General features: G+C 37.1%; 1 protein-coding gene across 1 annotated transcript in view; it reads right to left on the bottom strand.

Annotated features, from left to right (window-relative positions):
• The window catches only part of LOC124355283, a 43158-nt gene extending 21505 nt beyond the window's left edge, over positions 1-21653 (bottom strand). Inside the window, 3 exon segments of the mRNA XM_046806344.1 lie at positions 4405-4464; positions 12581-12627; positions 21557-21653. The gene's annotated coding sequence lies outside the window, so the exon portion shown is untranslated.
• Between the last annotated feature and the right edge of the window lie 1710 nt (positions 21654-23363).

The raw sequence follows: 23363 nt of genomic DNA, 5'->3' as shown, positions 1-23363 counted from the left end.
CAGAAGTCGCTAAAGCTCCCGTCAAGGTATCACTAGGCCTGTTACAAAGATCGCATTGTGATCATTGGGTCTTTTGTAAGTATTTATGTTTCAACTGTAGCTAATATAACGTAACTGAGGATAGTTAGTTTATGATGAAATTCATGTGAATACAAGGTTATAGAATAAGTTTTTTGAATGAATTTTCAGGGAGGACTTTAAAAAATTAGCAATCATCATGGTCTTCCATAAATTCATCGAGTTGAAATAATTAAAGTTTAATTTTCTTTTACTGTGATAATTGAAGATGACGATAAAATTTAAATTAATGCCATTAAATCATTCTTTGGCGTTTGCTATTGACGATAGATGTTTGAAAGGATCTTAGGATTTCGGACGTTTACCATCGTTATGTTTGTTACAAAAGGTATAACAGAACGTTTCAAAGATGGAAGCTATCCTCTTTGTCAGGTGGGAGGGTACTCTTCGACAATACCTGGACTGGACTCCAAACAACTTTCGTGTATGTTTGAACCCTTTTTGTTCCCTTTTTTCTATTGTTTATTTTTGTATGTATTAATACCCCATCCTCCTACCTGACGAAGAGGATACATTCAAATCCTCGAAACGTAACGTATAACGATAGCACTAAATACTAACAGAAACATAAGATTGTTCTGTTACTTCAAGCATTGAATACTGAACTGTACTCGTTGCAGCGGGGAGTATTTTACTAAACGGAGCTGAGGACACTTGCCCCTTCACTGTGTTTGGAAGAGCGCCGAGGTTCCAGCCCAAGGGGTGATTAGTTATTAGGGAGAAAACAATCGTTGTTTTCAAATTAGTGTGAGAAAGAAAGACATGTTTAGTGGCTTCTTACGGAATGTGAAATTAGAATGTCCGGACTAATAACAGGTGAACTCATTTAAACAGAACACATCTATAATTTAGAAACATCTATTTATGCTGTAACGAGAAAATAGCTCTTGAAAAAGCGACCAGTTACACCAATGTAATAAAATACACAATTTAATTAAATTATTGAGGTTGGATTCAATAAAAATCCTCCAGGAGTTTAGGGATTGTTCGAGGTTTAAATGAATCTCCACACCTGGGATTGATAACCAGTACCGGAAGGTTATGCTTCCTCAATATAACGAGTCCGAAATTCAGGAAGTAGTAGTACTTGCGGGTTATAAACTTCGCTCGATGCTTCTTGACCTTTCTTGGATTTTAATTTCTGAAAGTTAAATAGAAAAACAATGCGTCTTATCTAAAGTTATTTTTGTTATTTGTAAAAAGCAGAGCCTTTGGTACAAACTGACAACATCACAACATTTTGTTTTGCTCAAATCCTGATTGAGAGATTGAGTATAAATCAAGGACAAAATACAGTGGAACAGTTAAGGTATGGCAGTTAACCTCCGCAAAATGCAGGGAACATGTTCTGTCAACAGTCAATACCTCTGTCTAGTGTCGTTATACTGTACAGTTTGGAAGGGGTACACTGTCTCTAATGTTTTTTCAACCATACGTTACTGACAAATTAGTGATATTTTTTTTAAGACGAAGCGTTTTGGACTACCTATATCCTAAGCCGTTCATTCTTACCGACTTCATTTATATTTTCAACTGCTGTTCATAGAAAAGGACAACTCGCTATAAAGTGTGTTTTGTATAAAGTCGAGCGTCTCTCTTTGAACAAATATTACACAACCAATACCTGTTTGATGTGTACACAGTATGCATCCTTGCTTGCTTCTGATCTAAAACTTTTCTACCCCCACAATACCACACTTGGAACACCATTCATATTATAAATATTTTGTAAAGACATGTATGGCCTTTGCTCCTAGCACTGTGTACTCGGACACGCAAAACAATTGTAATCATTATAAATACTCAGAATTCTTTTGTTAGGTTGATAATTTGCAGCAGGATAAAGGGGTTTTGTTATTTATCATGATATTGAATAGTAATGATTTTTTTGCAGGGACATATTAAAAAGAAGAAGGGTTACAGAGGAGTAAAGGTATCACTTGGAGCTATGCAGAATAATATAGTATATTAAAGGTTATTGATTTATAATTGTCTTGAATAGCCTGCGGTTTTTAAGCTAGTCCATCACAAAGACCATTCCACTAAAGTATCCACCAAAAGCTCGTAGAATTAATACTCTATTTCACCCATAGCTGACATCCACGAAGATTATAACTTACTAGTTATATAGATCAATACTTCAATACTTTGTTACCGCTGCTCCAGAATTAAATTATTCACGTCAATATTCCCACAAATCCAATTAACCCCCGTACCGGAACAGTGGACAAAGCTAAACGCAAAGCTAGACCAGCAGTTGTTTCGTCAGTACAAGTTACGCCACTTCACAGTCCTTGGCGCCGCTCACTCATTACAGGCTGATCTATTTACTGCCGTAACCGCGAACAGCGCCATTGTAAGAGGGGCGTGGGCTCCGGCCGAGTCAACCGATAACAACACGCACTGACGCCCGTAGTTTGCGGCTCTGGTCACAACGGGTCACGGGATATCTGGTAGAGGAGCGAGAACAGCGCCATTGTAAGAGGGGCGTGGGCTCCGGCAGAGTCGACCGATAACAACACGCACTGACACCCGTAGTTTGCGGCTCTGGTCACAACGGGTTACGGGATAACTGGGAGAGGAGCGAAACCAGGGAAACCCAACCGTCCGTGTAGACTCAGCAGTATGAAGGCTCCTTCAGTTTACGGCTCCGGTCACAACAGATCACGAGATAACTGGGAGAGGAGCGAGACCAGGGAAACCCAACCGTCCGTGTAGACTCAGCAGTACGAAGGCTCCTTCAGTTTGCGGCTCCGGTCACAACGGGTCACGAGATAACTGGGAGAGGAGCGAGACCAGGGAAACCCAACCGTCCGTGTAGACTCAGCAGTATGAAGGCTCCTTCAGTTTACGGCTCCGGTCACAACAGATCACGAGATAACTGGGAGAGGAGCGAGACCAGGGAAACCCAACCGTCCGTGTAGACTCAGCAGTATGAAGGCTCCTTCAGTTTACGGCTCCGGTCACAACAGATCACGAGATAACTGGGAGAGGAGCGAGACCAGGGAAACCCAACCGTCCGTGTAGACTCAGCAGTACGAAGGCTCCTTCAGTTTGCGGCTCCGGTCACAACGGGTCACGAGATATATATATATATATATATATATATATATATATATATATATATATATATATATATATATATATATATATTGTAAGAGGGGCGTGGGCTCCAGCAGAGTCGACCGATAACAACACGCACTGACACCCGTAGTTTGCGGCTCCGGTCACAACGGATCACGAGATAACTGGGAGAGGAGCGAGACCAGGGAAACCCAACCGTCCGTGTAGACTCAGCAGTATGAAGGCTCCTTCAGTTTACGGCTCCGGTCACAACAGATCACGAGATAACTGGGAGAGGAGCGAGACCAGGGAAACCCAACCGTCCGTGTAGACTCAGCAGTATGAAGGCTCCTTCAGTTTGCGGCTCCGGTCACAACGGGTCACGAGATAACTGGGAGAGGAGCGAGACCAGGGAAACCCAACCGTCCGTGTAGACTCAGCAGTATGAAGGCTCCTTCAGTTTACGGCTCCGGTCACAACAGATCACGAGATAACTGGGAGAGGAGCGAGACCAGGGAAACCCAACCGTCCGTGTAGACTCAGCAGTATGAAGGCTCCTTCAGTTTACGGCTCCGGTCACAACAGATCACGAGATAACTGGGAGAGGAGCGAGACCAGGGAAACCCAACCGTCCGTGTAGACTCAGCAGTACGAAGGCTCCTTCAGTTTGCGGCTCCGGTCACAACGGATCACGAGATAACTGGGAGAGGAGCGAGACCAGGGAAACCCCACCGTCCGTGTAGACTCAGCAGTATCAGGGCCTCTTGTTTGCGGTTACAGATCAGAACGAGAAGTAAGAATGGGATGGAATGATGAAAAATGATTGTTATACGCAATTGGTTTAGGAGCTTGGTGCCTATCAGAAATGTTCGGAAGGTGGAGGAATGTAACCTTCTCCAGCCTTGTTTAGTGCTTTTCAAATTGACTGGAGCAGACCTTCAAGACCAGTCAAACACCATTCACTCTAGTACTAGGTTCGCCTTTACGAAAAGTAATGCATTACTTATATCAGGATAGACACAAATTCCTGTGGCTGTTGTTTGGCAATAGGGTGTCGACTAATTCATTGAGCACATACCCTTGTAAAACTCTCGTTAAATAGAAGCTTATTAGAAGATATTTAAATTAATTGTTCAAACTCAGTACAGAATGTATGGTAATATTACATATTAACACAGGAAACACGACGATCTTTTTACACAAATAAAATATTGATTTTAATAAAATTTTAATAATTTGATCGTTTAACAAAATGTAGCTTACCTTAGATCTGTAGTGAGGTGTTTCCTATCAGCCAGCCTGAGTATGTAAAGAACTCGAAATCTGCAAAAGATAAGATTGTTACTTCATGTAATTCATCAGGAATATCAAAATAATGGTACTTTCATATCGCAAGCTAAAACTGCCACATGCATTATAAAAACTACAGTTACAATATAAAAATCATATAAAACAATTTAACTTTGTTGGATAAAAAAGGCTTGTCCCAAAAGCTGACGGTGAATGCAATGTTATAGACATAAAAAGACTTGTACAATTTCTGTAATGGTCTAAAAGTAAAAATCCTTTTGACTTTTGATAATAATTCGCTTATTGCAATTGAAAGCTGTCTGGCATCAAATCCCTCCTTAACGGCTGCTTCTTCGTTCTGGCGAAAACAAAAATTTTCAACATAAATTGAACTTCTTCTTGGCCATTACTCCAAGCCGGACTGGAAGCCAAAACTAATTTGACCATGAATTGTAACGATATATCGCAAAATTCAACTAGAACCTCTTCAACTAGAACATGCTCTGGGACAGCTAGAGAAGAATTTGTAATAGTTCCTCTCAGATGTCTCCTACGTCAAGGAGATGCTGCAAAACCTGAGTATATACAAAAACACAGGAAGGCCTCCTCGTAATTAGTCCGTGGATACTGCGTATGATATAACCTTTAATAAAACCACGAGGCTTACTCTTTTTGTACTAGCAAAGCAGTTTTTCGCGTGAGATTGTCAATCCGGTTGAATTAGCATTTTAAAACTATACTCTCACTAATGCAGGCTTACAGGCTTACTCTTCCAGGTTGTCATACAGTACCATGAGTGAATGGATGCTTCTAGGTGTCAACAGAGGCAACTCAAACATCACGCTCTGGTTTAGTAGACACATCGAACAAGAATAATGTCTATAGCGAAATAACGGTTTCGTATTAGTGAGAAAAGAAAATGCTTCCTATTGTGAACTGGACACGATTGATGTGATTAGTGTTTACAGAAAGTAAGGAGAAGACATCGAAAAGAACTTCCAGTATTCAACAGGTCCACAACTGGTTTTATAATACCATAATGGACATTACGAGAGGTTATCGACTTGCACGACTGAAGACAACAGCTGCTAGACCTGACTGCTGGCTCCCAGACACACGGTAGGGGCCCCAGCACCAGATGGTCACCTGTCACTAGACACTGACCTAGCCCAACAGATACCTCCCTCTGCAGCCTCAGGTGTTGTCTGTATCACTACAGCGTCTAGATCACAACTTCCGCTTCCGGACATGGCTCGTATGTGTTGTCTCATGTTTTGAACTTTCACGCGTTCTATGTTCTAGAAGCAATGTGTTTTGGAGGTGAGAAAATTATTGGAAAACATGGCACATAAGATTAATCTGTAGGAACAAAATAGTTGTACATGTTAAAATCTCAGCATTCAAGATTTGGGAAGTCCAGTTGCTAGTCCTGTCTCTCTCGGCGATGTTGGTTTACGAGGTGGGCGGAGCAATAAAGCGTATACCAGTTCTTTTCTTTCCTCACGTGCAGTTCGAGAGTACTTTTTCACTAAGCTATTCTTTTCAAAAAATAAATTCGTTTATGTAATTATTGATGGTGTGGGAGGGTAGCTGAAGTGTCTGAGTGAAATGTTATCAAAAGCAATGGCCCATGCACAATACTTAACTTTTTGTTCAACTGTAAACACTATTTTCCGATGAAACCTTACTGTAAACTGCACGCAAAACAGTCACTCGAGTTTCTGTTTTAGTGTTGTCTGGTTTGAAACGAAGAGGTTTGAAAACTTTGAATTTATGAGCGAACGAGAGCTTCACTCAGGTGGTGTTGGGTGAGTAGGTTGTGTAGTAGCAGAGGCGACGGTTCGCTTGCAGGACATGTCATTTGATTGAAGCTTACTAATCAATGTTGATTTGCAAGTTTTATTCACAATGATTCTAGGCATAATACACTTTTATTTGTGATCAGGAGATGTCTGGACTTAATACTGTTTGTTTGTATTTAGCCTTTCTAATTCTCATTGCTAACGCTCTTACATATATATTGTAATTTTTACCTGAAATATTAGTTGAGAAATTCCGTTAGCCCAAACCAAGCCTTTAAAAATCTTTAAGTACTAAACTATGTCACTCTAAACATTATTAATGAGGTTTTGTATACTACGAAGTACAATTTAAGTTTCAGTGAACAAAGGAAGAAGACCCGATTCCGGTCCTAGGAGAAGAGTGCCATCTGGATTGATCCCCGCATATGTTCTGTACGGGGAATGTTACTAGAAGTTCAGAAATTACTGTAATTGTAGTTAATTTTGGAGTGAATAAATATGATTATGTAGATTTGAATATTCTAAGAAGATGGCAAAATGAGTTTCCGAAGTGAGATTTTTAGGAATTTTATGTCTTGTGTCCAAAATACATGTTAAACCTCCTTGCAAGTCAACATCCTGTTGGCGTTTTAAAATAGGCAAGCCTCCCAGCACTTCTGCTTTCCTTTAATTGCGAAAGATTTGTAACACCTTTTTGATCACCCACTTGCCTCAAAAATCAAACCCTGTTTACCTTCCTTTCTCCAATCTGCACTCTCTCTTATTTCGACACCCACGCCAACAGCTTTCAGCATCATCTTAACAATAATGACGGGTGCAGCCGACCAGTTTGCGCTCAAGGTCACCTGTGAAAGTCAGGCAGATCTGCTAGAGATAACACCTGGTCCTGGCACGCGTGGGTGGGCGTGCGTGCGTGTATCTGGCGCTGCCACCGCGCCGATTGACCTTGATTCTCGCATCGCTTCTCTTTCTGGTCCAGTCTTATCAACGTCAGAAGCCGTTAGAAAGCGAACATTCCGGTCGCCGTTTCTTCTAATAGGCCTCTTAACTCATTTCCCCGGTACAGTGCATCTGCCACCGATGATTTAGTTTACTGCCGAGTATAACAGCATCGTACGTGTGAGAGGTATTGCTACGAGTGAGCGGCTTTCCCCCGGATTGTTCGCAAAGGTAAAAAACACATATTGGCCGGGTTTACGAGCAATTAGACTGCTTTCTGTACTCAGTAAACCCTATTTGTAAAATGTATTATAAGAATTATTAGACCCTCACATGTTGTACCAAATCAATAATTTTGAATTTTCCAGCAAAAGAAATGCTAGTTCGCAATGTGGAACAGTTCTTATTAGATTGCAATGATAAAACAAGCTTCGCAGTTCTAGCCAAATATTAAATAATTAATTTGTATGTTAATTATTTCTTAAGAAGGTTATAACTGACTTTCCTTCCCTTCAAGGGCATTATTATATCTGCTATAGACACATATCTTAAGCGAGGCTGTGCCATAAAGTAATATAATAGACGGCATAACAAATCTTGCTCAGTGATATAAAAGCGAACTCTATCACTAATCATAATAGAATATATTCGTGTTTATAATATAGGGATACAGGTTCATCTAATAATATATTAAAAGATACAACTCAAATTGATAAATCGACAGTAAATATACTATAACTGGATTTTATTTGAACAAAAAATACCACATACCACATTTAAGGTAGTCAGTGCCTTTATATATTAGTTTATTATTTACTAGATGTTTTCCAAAACACGCCTTAACACTTAATATGAATGATAAGGACCCAACATGGCGATCCTTACAATCGTGCCGTTGTTTTTGAGCCTGGGCGGTAACTCTTGTCAGAAGCATTCTGGAAATCTGAAACGTGATATACAAGTTCCTCTTAACCAAGGAAGAACTCTGTTGATTTTGGGGACAGAAGGTCAACGCTCATTCCGTCTGTCTCTGCGATAACTCTTGATAGAAACACTCTAGAAATCTGAAACGTGATATACAAGTTCCTCTTAACCAAGGAAGAACTCTGTTGATTTTGGGACAGAAGGTCAACGGGCATTCCGTCCGTCTCTGCGGTAACTCTTGACAGAAACGCTCTAGAAATCTGAAACGTGATATAAAAGTTCCTCTTAACCAAGGAAGAACTCTGTTGATTTTGGGGACAGAAGGTGAACGGCCATTCCGTCCGTCTCTGCAATAACTCCTTCAGTGTAATATTCTGTCGATTGTATGGATTTATTCTTCACACAGATTATTTTCTATGGTTTGAACATTGGTTTATGTCTACTGTAAAATTTCCTTTGTCATTGTTACCAGAACTGTCTGATATTTGTCGTCGATATCGACAATTGACTCCAGATCGAGCGACAGTTGACAAAGTGGCCTTGCGATCCGCCTCGCTCCCAGTCCCGGTAAACATTGCCCAAGATCGGCAGACAAGTACAAACCAGACCGAGTCAGTCACCTCGGTGACCGGTGAAGTAACCGAGCTGGCCAACGCCCAATGCGAGTAGTTGACACATGAAGTAGGTTAATATCTGAATGCATTTGTGCTGTGCTGTATAATTCGTGGTACGCAACCAAGTCGTCGTTGCCAATTCTTTGTCATGGCGAAGCAACTTAAATTGACTCGTTTTTGGACCTAATTTACTTCTTCATTCGCGTCTTAATGTTTGTTTATTGTTCGTAAAAATCAGAAATATTCAACTTTTAAAAATATGTGTTGTTAATTTTTTGAACTTTGGAGTATGCTGTCATCATGATCAACCTGAAAGTGCTTTTATTTTAAGAACGTGTCTTGTAAATCTTGATGAAATGAAGGAAAGTGCTCAAGGTGTCAAGGTAATGAAGCAGGTTTCGACAGACGGATTGGTATGATTATCTGGTGACATTTGCAGACCCCGAAAGCTCAATAATTACTTATGGTAGATTAAATTGTTGCACACCAGCAAATATCTGGTTCCAGCTCGACTCCAGGATCCAGCTCCAGTTGGAGTATCGCTTCCAGCGGCCAATAAACCAGGTGGCCTTGGGAGTGTCAGTGTCCAGCCCAGTCCCTCCCTGACCCTCCTCTCGCCTCTTAGGCGGTGGCCCACAACTCTCTCGCACCACTTGCACCTCTTCTAGGCACTTCTCGCTGTCTGCAAAAATGAAAGTCGTCCGCGAATAGGCCGGAGAGTGAACGGAATTCTTTATGGCTCTGCTTCCTTCTTGTTACCTCTGACAAGAGAAAGTTTTGCTGTTCTGTGTAATTTAAAAGTTTAAAAGAATGAAATGCAGATAATATATGTGGATTTTGATAAAATTTCCATCACACTGCCCCCAGTTTTTCTATTTAATTAAAAATAAGTAAAGTTAGATGTATTATGTAAAACGTAAAGACTCTTTAAAGAAATGCTTTCTTCTAGGATTATTCAAAGTTAAAAAAAAAAAAACGCGTATCATAAAATTACAGTTCATTAGTAAAATTAATAATATGGCTCTGTGTATTTCCAATAATTACCTATCAGGATCTGTGTTCTTGGCTGAGTTCGTTTTGTTTTCGTCTAGTTCTCTTCATAGGAGTGACAAAGAATTATGTACGCTGTCCCAAAGTTATCGTGGGCAAGGTGGATCGTACTCGTACAAACTTGTAACTGGTAAGAAATGATGTTACAATGCGATTGATTGCCTCAAAGTACATGACTTATAAAGTGAGACTAATGCTGGCTACATCTTTTTAATTTTAAATTTGGTGTAATGCAAAATTTTAAAATTATCAAAATACTACCATCATCGGAAAACATAAAAAATAGTTTTTACAAAATGTAAACCACAAATGATAAAATGTGACATAAAGGAACTCTTTAAATCCGCAAACGAGATAATCACAAGCACACACATAAAACGATTATTCACTTAAAGCCTGACAATAAGCTTAAGGATAATAATAAGTTAAGGAAGTTCATCCTTCGTGGCGCTGGAAACATTTCATTTGCGTCTGTCTGTCCGTCTGTCTATCCGCACATCTCTAAAACGAACTGACTTTTTATAGTCTTGAAATTTTGCATGAAGCTTCTTTTATAAGTGAGGAACAGTGAGTTCGATGATGGTGCATGTCACTCCATGGGATTAGGCTAAGCGTCATTGATGCCTGTTACTCAGTAGACTAACGCAATTCTTTTTATCTGCCGGGAGGATGTAAACATTTTTGTTCTGTATATTGTATTATGTCTAGGTATATATGTCCGCTAAAGGATAAAATGAGCGATATAAATGTGTAATGCTGCATGCTATGCGACACGCGGTGTGATATGCTCCTGCCTTTATATAAATAATAAGGATACAAATGCAATATTAAATAAAAAAACTTTTTACTATATAAAACAAACATACATGTAACAAGCAATACCTTATGTTTGAGTGTTTAGTTTAAACCAATTTAAAAATAAAGTTTTGCCAATTGACTGTGCATAGTGGTTAAAGTAAATAATAAATATTCCGAAATCTTCGAAAGTTTTTCGTTTATGACCACCATTCAAACAGTTGATGATTAAAAATTGTGTTCCCTTAAAAGACACAAATGTTTGTAAGTTTTAGAGGGAGATAATACACTTAAGAAGTTTCAACACAAATCACGCGTAATTATAAATGTACGCGATTAGAAAATGATTTTTATGTGACCTCTAAATTAACACATGAAATATTTATATTTTGTTTGCTGTTTGTAACTTGAGTGCGTGAGGAGAAAGATACTTTTTTATTTGAACATTTTAACGCTAAACTATTTTACACATAATTAATTTAACACAGATTGCATAATCGATCATGCATTTTTCTTCTTGGTTACGAATTAAAAAGACTTGCGCAATAGTAACAATGGCGTTTTAATAAATTGGCCTATGACTCGTTTGCCTCAAGAGTTTATGAATGTAAAAAGTTTTAAAAAGTATGACCTTTGTTTTATTTTCTTTGACAAAATAATGGCTTGCAGTAGACAGGAATACCTTATCAAGATCTGCAACGCCCTACTAACATTTTGCCAGTTACCATAGAACATGGAGAGCATTTCAGTTGACGGTTCACCGCACCCGAGATATCATCTGCCAACGAGCATTCTACTGAAAATGCCACAGTCCGCATCTGGTCTGTTTGAAAGTTCACCATTTCATGCTAAATATATAGAATTCATATTTTATACCCTGTATTGTGATAATCAGTATTGAAATAGGTTTATTTAGTCAACAATAAAAAAAAAAAAAAACAGTAAGGCGCTCATTCGATTCGATATTAATTTAAACATTATTATCAAAGCACTCTTCCTATTATTATTATGAGACACAGACACAGACACATACAATAACTGACGGTCACGTAATTGAAGCCTACCGGTACGGTTCGGTTGTTTACGGAACTGAAAATTACAAAACTGGACTCGATCTAGGCCTAATTCTTATTTCTTCGTCGTTATGGCAACCTTGTTATAACAGCTTAAAATTTAAAGTTTTCCGTAACTACTGTTTTAGAATAAAATATGTTTTTCAAGAAATTTTTAGAATTTCATAAATAAAAGTTATTATTTTGTTGTCTTAAGATTTACATTGAGCTTCGTATATCCATACAACTGAACAATTATTTTTCTTTCTCACCTTGGAATTGGTGCGAAATGGCTACTTGTGGACAATTTATTAAGTGCATTATCGAGTTCTTTGGACAAATAAAGATTTGTGACAAATCACTACTAATATTTCAACTGCTGATCTTTCTTCGCCCCTTGTATCCCTTGATCAAGAAATGATATACAGAAAGATACTAGTAAAGGTACCGAGAAAACCGATATAAAAGCAAAACATTGGTTCGTTCGGGTGGGATAGTTCCCACGCCTTCTTTTTTTCACGACTGAGTAAACCCGATCATAGTCGAATTAAGGCACACCCGAAATGTATTTGTGGGTCCTCGATAAGATAAAGAGTGTTACGAAAATGTCCTTCTTACTAAAGAAAACCTCGGGAACTATAGGGTTATTAAAGTAGATAATAGAGTACCAGAGTACAAATGGAACTTGTATGTCGAGAAGCGTGTCAGTACGGGTGGGCGAGGTCTACACAGTTCACGTTGAACCCACGCTCAAAAAGGAATTCCGACTTCCTTGGTTTACTTCTGCACAAGAAAATTTGAAAACTGACTGTGATAGAAGGTAAAGAAGTAATAAAACATGATGTTAAATATAAAAACCTAATGTTGAGAATAATCACATGGTATAAATATGCACTTTAATGTGTATAAGCAAACTTATCATTTTAGAACCACCTAAGAGAGTTACAATGACTGGTGTAGGCTATGGACTCACCGGTGGTCGTGCGTGAAGACTCAGTCAGTGGTACCTCATGCCCGCACCTGGAAAACAGTGACTGTGAGAATCGGACATGGGTCAGAGATTTATTGCGGTCGACCGCAAGTGTCGCTACCGCACTGGACGTGCTGCGGTCTGCGGTCACAGCCAATCAACTATGGAACTAAACACATGCTTAGAAACGATTTACTGTAAATTGTATTTTGGGATAGCTACCGGTGGTCCAGAATTTCTAAATCGACTTTCCCCGGACTTTACGGAATTTCTATTCGTTTGAGTACTTGTTATGGACGCGTGTTTGAAATTGCCAATGCTATATGTGGATACGACCCAATAGTAACATGACATTACAAGCTTTTTTCATCGTTTAATGAAGCAGGATCAAACATTTTTGTTCAGGGACAACGGGAAAAGCGTTTACAAAAACCCCACATTTCGAGGTACGTTTTATTTTATAAAAAAATGTAGGCTACATACAGTTTCTAGCTTTGTGCTATAGCAGTGAAATTTTAGAACATTTTGCAGTTGAAAAGTAAATGAATGTATAAAATATTTTAATTAAAAATCAGTTATAAATAATTTGGCTCATATACTAAGGATAATATAGAAGAAGGTCAAGACGTAATAAAAAAAATGTTACAACATTTAATACAATGTAGTGTATAATGGTTGTAATGTTATGTACTGAAACAGTTATCGCCATAGTATTTCTGAATGGTTTCACAAATGCCCGGCGGTACAAATTTTAAAAGACTTCATTTTAATGAAAACATAAACCGATGTAACGAAGTATCGAGAAGCCCACAGCGTAACGAAAGTCACAATCAACCCAACAACGTATCTTGGTCACGAATGTTACTGTCACATGATAGAATGTCGTGTACTCTGTTGATTTCTCAACTACCCATAAGACCAATTCAAAAAGGCTATAATTTCATTTTTAGCCTTAGTTTTGATTCAAAAATTAATAATAGAATTCTTTCTTGGATCAGACTGCATAATGTGCCAAGTTTAATGACTCTAGGACCTTTAGGATATCAACAGTTATCGCACAGAAAGTAGACAGACAGACGACTACACGATTTCTACAAGGCCAAGTCAGTTTTTAGTAAAAAATTTAAATTCATTTCTCAAAGCCGTAACTATAAAAATAAAGTATACCAACTGCTGTGGGAGGTATAATTTAATTGTCTTTGTGGTAATGTCGAGTAGCCAAAGTAATAATTAGTCGAGGAAGTAAACAAATGATTACCTTCCAACAAGGTAGTATCGTACCGTGGGAAGGCCTGAGACATTAGATAAGGCAGTAACAAGAAAGGCCTGAATGAAAGGTAACCCGTGAAAATGTGTCAGGGTCAAATTAAAGTAGAGAATACCTCTATAGTTTCTGGATACAGAATTTCGGTCTAAGAATTTGAGGAACAGTAAATGACACGTATTTTTCTTTCTCCCCAAAGTTTTAAGATTTAATAAATGTAATAATTCTCAACTTTTACAATTTAGGCCACTCAACCGTGAAAATGTTTCTGGTGTGTCTGTTTTACGGCGGACAGTTCTGAACTGTATTTGAAAGAAATAAAGGTATGTTTATTCTTACCATGAAAAACCACTGTAGGACAGGTCTATGTACTTCTATACACGTTAGTCAGTGTTTCGTTTCTGATGATTTCTGTTCGCATTGCTCATAAGGAATTAAAACATTAAATACAGCTAAAAAAACAAACATAAACCTTGAACAAATACAAATTTAATGTAAATGGTTGGAATGTTCAGCAGTCTTTTAAAACTTTGTTCATCAAGTACTCGTTTAGTTCACTTAAACATGTTGTGATCAGATGACGGGCTTGTTTCATCGTTCTTTACATTATGAAACATTATCTGTTTTCACTTATTCTTATCATCGGATTTAAATTCTGAATTAGACCACGTGTTACTTCAGATTGCTCTTTTTGTGTTCATATATTTATCCATATGGTACTTAAAGTATAACGGACACTGAACTCGGTGTACTTACTGTGTTTTCTGATTCACAAAATAAGTCTAAGTATCCTATCCTGTATATACAAACTTATATCGCTAGAGACTCTAAATGTTTATAATCGTTGATGATTTTACTCATGCAATTATAACGTCACTAAGTTAATTATATAACTTTACTTCTGGGTGTGTATAAGTCATCCTGCAGTATAGAGATCGGGTCAGGGTATCCTCCCGTTCTACATGGGTGTAGGATGACAACTCCCGCCGGAGATACTGGAGCACACAAGGGGGAAAGTTGCCGGTCGTCCGCACATATTTACTCTGAATGGCGTTAAAACTGAAGAGTCTGTTTAAAGGAGTTGTGGGTGTAGGATGACAACTCCCGCCGGAGACACTGGAGCACACAAGGGGGAAAGATGCCGGGTGTCCGCACACATTTACTCTGAATGGCGTTAAAACTGAAGAGTCTGTTAAAAGAAGCTGTGGGTGTAGGATGACAACTCCCGTCGGAGACATTGGAGCACACAAGAGGGGAAAGTTGCCGGTCGTCCGCACATATTTACTCTGAATGGCGTTAAAACTGAAGAGTCTGTTTAAAGGGGTTGTGGGTGTAGGATGACAACTCCCGTCGGAGACATTGGAGCACACAAGAGGGGAAAGTTGCCGGTCGTCCGCACATATTTACTCTGAATGGCGTTAAAACTGAAGAGTCTGTTTAAAGGGGTTGTGGGTGTAGGATGACAACTCCCGCCGGAGACACTGGAGCACACAAGGGGGAAAGATTGCCGGGTGTCCGCACACATTTACTCTGAATGGCGTTAAAACTGAAGAGTCTGTTTAAAGGAGTTGTGGGTGTAGGATGACAACTCCCGCCGGAGACATTGGAGCACACAAGAGGGAAAGTTGCCGGGTGTCCGCACACATTTACTCTGAATGGCGGTAAAACTGAAGAGTCTGTTTAAAGGAGTTGTGGGTGTAGGATGACAACTCCCGCCGGAGACACTGGAGCACACAAGGGGGAAAGTTGCCGGGTGTCCGCACATATTTACTCTGAATGGCGTTAAAACGGAAGAGTCTGTTTAAAGGAGTTGTGGGTGTAGGATGACAACTCCCGCCGGAGACATTGGAGCACACAAGGGGGAAAGTTGCCGGGTGTCCGCACACATTTACTCTGAATGGCGGTAAAACTGAAGAGTCTGTTCAAAGGAATTGGCCGCTCTAGATCCTACGCGACTAGAACAGAAGCGGACGTTCTGCGTCAGCCTCTGTGAGCCGCGTCATTGACCTTCTTCTGCTCCCCGGACATTTTCTCCTTCTCTGGAACTGCTCTCGGGCACTGCATAATCACGACGGGTATAATCCAAGTGGTTAGTTAGCTTAGCGGGTATTGGTGATTATAGGATGTGTTTGATCTTTTTGTTCGGTTCCTTTGGCGTTAAAAAATTAGCAATTCTAAACAGATGAAATTCTTGAGGAAATCAAGTGTGGTTGGATAGAATACACGCAAAAAAGGAGTAGAGGAAATTGGTAACATTAGTAGGGTTTGCTACTTAATGCGAAAATCACAAACAATTTGCATTAAAGTGATCTAATTTGGCAAGAAAATGGACTAACAAGTCTTAAAGGAGAAGTTATTACAAGAAATCGTTATAGGAATAAACGGCTTCGAACAGTTCTTAAAATTTAGGGTACTTACTTTGTAGTAGGATTTTACAGCATGAAATAAAAATGTAACTTTATGTTACTGACGTTTTTTAAGTAGAAATAATTAATCCCAATTCTTTTAGAATGTGTTAAACAAAACTAACTTTTGATATTAAACCATCTGAATCCTTAACATTATCAGAAGTAAAAAATAAAAAAATCAAATTTACGTTTGACGTTGATGAATATAACCTATAAACATTAATCCAACTAAACAATTATTAACTGATTCAAGCCTAGCCCGGCTTGAGTATTTAATACCTGATCTACTGTGTAACACACAATCAGTAAGTTTAAAGTGGCAGTGTGGACATAATTTTACTAATTAAAATATATTCCATCAAATCATACATTATTCACTAAAATTATGGTGTTGTATAAACAGCTACACAATTTTGATCTACGTGATGACCTCAACATAAAACAAAATAAAGATATAGAAACTTTACATTAGTGTTCGAACCCACAAAAGTGCTAGATCATATTATTTAGATGTTTATCGTTACTACGAGTAATAATGCATCTTCAGTTTGATATCGAAACATGAACCTCATATACTCATTTTTCAACTATTGGAACAAACATGTCATTTTCTGTCGCCATCTATATATTTTATTTAACAATGTTGTGAGTCTTTCATAGAATGTTATATTGTATTATTATTATTACGACTTAAAAGTAGTCGGGTACTGTTTATTAAAATACAGTATAAAAATAAGAATAATGTGAAAAGATCGAGAAAAGACTTAATACGTATATTGAATAGTTAACTAATAGTAAATAAATATTTTTATATCGTTGTACTGCTAAAATCATTTTTACCTCATCGTAAATCTATCACCTTCCCAAGATGGTAGACCACAAAGAATCTGTGGAAAACTTTAAATTTAAGCATTTACTCTGGTTAAATTATAGTTTTTTTAAAGATTAAAAGAAACAAAAACAAAGAAGTAATGAAGTTTTGTCATCAATAGTTGAGACTGCTAACATTAAAGTTATTTACAATATCGTAAACCCAACTTTAAGCATTAAATGTCAACTCTATTTTACTTATATAGAGTGTTTAATGCTGCAAGAATCCAAGAAAGTTTCGATTTAAGTAAACATACATTTTACAGTATTACAGTATTACTGTTTGAAAATGGCTCGAGAAGAGAAAAGTAATGTTGAAATGAACTATATTAAGATTGTTCCATTGGGCCCAATTAATATATTTGATCAAAGTTCAAACTTCATATAGAGTTCCAATAAATCTAATATCGTTTTGGCTGCTAATTTTCGTCCCATGCTGATGCTTCAGAGTTCCGCTGAACCTGTTACAGGAAGAATGTATGCATCCCTAGAAAATATACTGGATGGTTTCCGCTAATGAAGATTTAAAGTGAAACCTGTGATAATTTACTCCATAAGATAAACGAGATGCTCTGCGGAAGTCTCACCGGAAGCCAACGTAGGAGAAACGCATCCCAACAGTGACCTGGATCCGAGCAAACCTGACCTAGGTCTCAGATTACCGGTTGGCGAGCAGTTCACTTCCGATGGTCTGCGGAATTAATGGCTATACAGAAGATATACTATCAATATCATAGTAGGATATACTATCAATGCCGTGGTTAGGCACAAGGTGGGGTTACAGCCAAGCCGACACAGTAGTTATTCCGTAAATTTCCGTAATGAGCCTGTACACATATTTAGTAATAAAATATAAATAAAATTGCAGCCAATTCACATAGGAGATTCTTCAACGAAAAAATTTAAATTCACTAAGAATTTCAAAATCAATCCTGAGGTACTTCCTGTATTTGTATTATCATTGTTAGGACTGTAAAGGAAGAAGGAAGTTTACAGTTTAAGTGAGATTTCAGTAAGCCTCATACAAAATGTTCTTTTTTACTGCTATAAAGTCATCTCATCATTGACATTATTATATGTGACCTAAATAATAAATAGTAATTGATAAAAATTTAATACATTAAATAACAACGAAATATCTCATTAGAAAATGTATATATAATTATGTTATGAAGTGTAATTCTGTGGATTGTTAAGAATTCTGTGGTATGCAATGACATTGTGATAAAATTATATACAAATTTATCAATACATTAGCATTGCATTACGTTTACCATTTAAATTTATTCCTTTCATTGAATATGGAAGATAACAAAGAAGTACTTGTTAACAAAAATTCAATATTTATTATGAACTGCTTGAAGCCAAGCGGTTTATAAACCCGGTTTTAAGAGTTTACATTATCAACAGAAGAACATCTGCAAATTTTTAAAAAGTAAAATAATTTCAGACTTTACGAAGATAAAATCGACAATTTTCGTCAATCATTGCAATATCGACAAGAATATGCACTAACGAATGTTTTTCTATCCAGTAGATGCTCGTTACTACAGTAGACGGTGTTCTCGTTGTTCGTTATATTCTAACAAACCCAAACTCGCAAATAATACAAGGATTCTCGATTAGTTATGCTATAGAATATGTCACGAATAACATTTTTAAGGTATGTTTTCCATTTACCTTAACGAAAAATTGTCCTTTTTTGGTATAGATGGGGACAAGAATAAAACTGAGCAACAAAACAAATCTATGGATTTACTGATCTTATCTCGTTCATTTTATTGCCAAATCCTTTTTGCTTCTGTAATGTCTAGATGTTTTTAATTTAAGGGGAAAGTGGTTAATTTTGTGTGTGTAAAAGAAAAAGTTTTCAAAAAACGTACTATACATAAAATCCGAATTTATGAAGATACATAGTACCGTTCTTAAGTATCATTACTTTATGTATGAAAATCATTTGCTTAATCATACATGTGACAAACAACGCCAACAGTTCTATAATGTTTACCTCACTGATCAGTTGTATGAAAAATAGAACAAGGAGTCTCGACATAGTACCAGGTAAATAGAACTGACAAAAATGCTGTGAACGTACCATAATTCGATCTTAATATAATCTATATACAATATCCTCGAGTGCTAATGTTTCATCTCAACCCGTGGAGTTTTCTATTCTGCAGTTCTAATTCTACAATTACTGTCGTAGTCTGTACTGAGTTTTGAGGTTGAGTGGTAGAGAGGGCTTGATAACCCTAACTCCGCCTCTTTTATAAAGACATTTTTAATTTCATTGTTCTGGCACTAAATTTTCTTATTTTGAATAAAATAGTTTAATTCATGTAAAACTACTTAAACATTCTTTCATTTACTAAAATTTCCGAATTTGTTATTGGAAAAATTACCGCGATTGCACTCACAGCATATTGTGTATAATTCATGTACAGTTTTAATCGCTTATTATAATCCCCTACATTGTCACGGTCTACGATTGTAGCCTTGAAGGAAGCTGATGAACCACTCGGCGGTGGTGTTGAAACAATGACACTGCCTATCATCATCGATCCGTAGATTGTATTGTTTCTTCCGAGAACCTCTGTGATATGACTTTCTGCAAGATTTGATTGTTTTCACCGCAATAACTTGTTGTTGAGACAGAGCCTCTGTAGGACGCGGTCAGTCATCTGGAGACTTTAACGCTCGGTTGTTCTCGTGTACAATTACTTACATGATTACCTCCGTGAAAAACAAAATTGGAAATGCAAAAACAAACTAAAATATGCAATCTAAAAATAGTTTGCACTTTCAAGAGGTTTATAAAATCAAAACACTGAGACTATGTAACTAAAAAAATATGTATATACGTTATTAGTTAATAAATTCAATAACTATTACATTCATATCCAATTGAAAGACGACAAAAACTAAAAACTAAATAATTATTTTCAAGCCTTCCGATACAAAAAAAACTGTAAAAAACTACTATGTGAACTTATCCATACTCTAGAGATATAGAAACATTTTCACCTTTTTAAAGTTTTTGTAATTTTTCCGTTTCAAAAAAATACTAAGAACTTTGAATACAATGAAACTATTTTAACTGATCAATCAAATCGTAATATAAAAAACTGTATTCAGCCCATATAACAGTTTATCAATTCAAGTCCTGTATATCCTTCCAAATCAACTTCACTTTAACTTTAACACACCATAAATGTTATTTTACAATAAAAAGGTATATAATTCGTATTTAAATCACAAAAATGCATTTTTTAAATTCAAACAAAAAATGAAAAACTTTGTTTGTGGAAACATTGCATAAAAAATAAATGTAGTACCTATAATAAACGTATGCAGTGTGTATACTGGTCTCGTTAATTAATTTAGATCAATTTATCAGAATTAGGTTAATCTGAAATGGTAAATGAAGTTTAGGAGATAAATAAAAAAGTATTTTTTGTAATAAGTAAGGTACTTGTAATTATGCCATGTTATATGTAGGTAAAACACTCGGGTAAAACAACAATTTAACATTTACTTTTGCCTTATGTTTCTTTCAAAACTTGTTCTACCCGAGGTTACCGAGGCAAGTTTTTGTGACATATAGAACATGAAACGTTGCTTATGGCATTTCAGTCTTATAACGTTGTATTATGAGTATTGTAATAGCTTATGCAATTTTTGTAATTGGATTTTAATAGGAGGGTTTTCAAATTGACATAATTTGTTACGTGTTTTATAATATTCAATTAAATAAGTACTGACAGAAAGACAACAAATTGTTAATGCTTTAGATTTAAAAATATGAACGCCATATCATTAATTTATGTCAAGGATTTCAAAAATACTTTTGAAAGTTTAAACGCCAATAACAAAAGAATCATTTTTAAGAAATAAACGAGACGTCTTATTATAAAATGTTTACTTATAAAATGGATTAAAATATTTTGTTAGATTCTGTAGAAAATTACGAAAAATATATTTTGTTCGTGTTGAACAAAAATAGTCTAAGTAATTATGACTGATGACCGGCATTCTTAAAAAATATTTTTGGCGATTCTGATATATTTTAAGGCTTAATTTATATACTTGAATAAGGTATTTTTTATCAAAAAATCTCAATTCTTGAATTCTAAATTTTTAGGTAAATTTTTGAGGGTAACAATTTTCACGAGGAAACTACAATGTTGTTTTTGAAAATTTGAAAAATATTAGGTATTTTTCATTATTAACATTTTATTTTGTAGTGATATTTTACTCTTTCGCTTGTCACAAATGATTATTGAGTTAATAGCTTGAAACACGACCCTTAAATATTTATTATAAATGTATTGGAATAATTATTTATTAATGCGTAGTGTATTTTACAATAATCATATAAATTTTTATTCTTAAGAATTAAGGTAATTTTGTGAAAATAAGAAACAAGAGAAGACTCACCAATGAGAGATGTCTGGAGTTAAGAGCCGGGGTAATCACTAGGGGCACGCACACACACGACTGACTGAAGGCACGGCACGGGGACTGACTGCTGAGCGAAGCGAGCTGCAGGAGGAAAGTGGTCCAGCCGCGGGCAGCGAGGGGAGGGGGGCCAAGGCCATCCCAGCAGCCGCTCAGCCACTTTCGGTCTTTTTCGAAAGTACGTACGCGCGGTGGTGCTGAGGCCGCCTGAAGAAAGAGAAATGCCGGGCATGTAACCCGTGAGCCATGTGGTAACAGGACAATTAGATGGCCCAAGTAGACGACTGTAATGGGGTCGGGGTTCGGCTGGTCCGGGGAAACAGTGCGAATTAGCCCCTGATGAACCTCGGCGGTCGCGGTCTGCAGGAGCGGGCGCAGCAGACCTGGGCTGCAGGAATGTTAATGGGAGGCCTAGGTAATTGGAGAATGTGCTACGCTTCATCCTAGATATGAACATAGAGAGTGAGCTTCACAATATAGATGAATGGACAAGGACAAATAATGTGGTGGATAGCACATGACTTATACTCGTGTTATATAACATCTGATCTGGTTCTGTGACCCAGTTGTACTTGAAGTCGCCTTCTGACAATTGTGTGGAGGTAGGTTGTGCTCAAATAAACCCACGAGGCGTGCAGCCCGACGTTGAAACTGAATCCCTTGATGACACTTTATCCTCCAGAAATTGACAGGATAGTTCCAAGTCATAGTCAGGACCTCAAATTTATTTTTCTGAGGTATAAAGTAAAAAGTAGAAAAATAGTTACCATCATTGTTATAAAATGCCATGATGCATTCACAACATCTAAAAGTGTATGTCAGCAATATTCGTGTATTTTGCCCATTGACCTTTTGTATATCACAAACAAAGTGACATAATAATGACATTTTTGAATGAGGTATAGATTATATCCGTGTACTGGTAAAAAGTTAAGCAGTAAAAATGCAATGATAAAGAGACATCTATTTTTATCTTATACAATGCTACACCACATTCTTCAGGACATCAGTTGAACTCATGGAATATCAAATTATGGTTCAGATTTATCTTCATGTGATATAATGTTACTTCCAATCTTTTAATATAATAATTAATTAGTTTATGGATTTTCATGAATTTTACAACAATACCTACATGTACCTCAATCATTTCGTATGTATGATTTTGAGTATTAGACAGAGGGTGAGAGTACAGCTGAAGTATTAAATTTTAGTTACTGAAGACCTCGACTCAGCAAACCTTCATAAATCTGGCCAGATTTAAGTTTTTGGGGTAATTTTTTATTGATTACCCCAGGGAGCTTATTATCTTGGCCTCCACTTGTGATGGTAAGTTTTCGAAAGCAGCCGTTCTGTGCCCTTCGATGTGGAAGTTCTCCCTAATTCTAGTTTCGTACTGGTGCACATCCATGCTATGGAGCATCGAGAATATAAAGCATGGTTAGGGTTAGTAATCAAAGCTCCATAAAGGTATTTTGCACGACTCTTAATTGTAATTTGGATATAATTCCGACGGCTTTCTTTGTTGTTTTAAATACTCTTTTGAATGTACATAAAACGTAAATGCATGAGGCAAATTTTGAACAGACACGATCAACGGGATCGTCCAAGGTCAGCTTCTACAAAAGAAGCTCTAAGACAGCTTCATCTACCATCACAACGGAGCACTACGCCGTGTCTCACTGCCGTGTACAGAAGTTGATTGGGGGTGTTCTTGAAACAATTGGTTTTCAAATTTATTTTTGAAAGATGTTAAATAACCATATCAAGAGCAAAAAAAGCTTTG

Source organism: Homalodisca vitripennis, chromosome 2 (assembly GCF_021130785.1).
Source record: "Homalodisca vitripennis isolate AUS2020 chromosome 2, UT_GWSS_2.1, whole genome shotgun sequence".
In the NCBI taxonomy this organism is placed as follows: domain Eukaryota; kingdom Metazoa; phylum Arthropoda; class Insecta; order Hemiptera; family Cicadellidae; genus Homalodisca; species Homalodisca vitripennis.
Note: the sequence above shows the minus strand (reverse complement) of the source record. Positions and strands in the feature narration are given on the sequence as shown.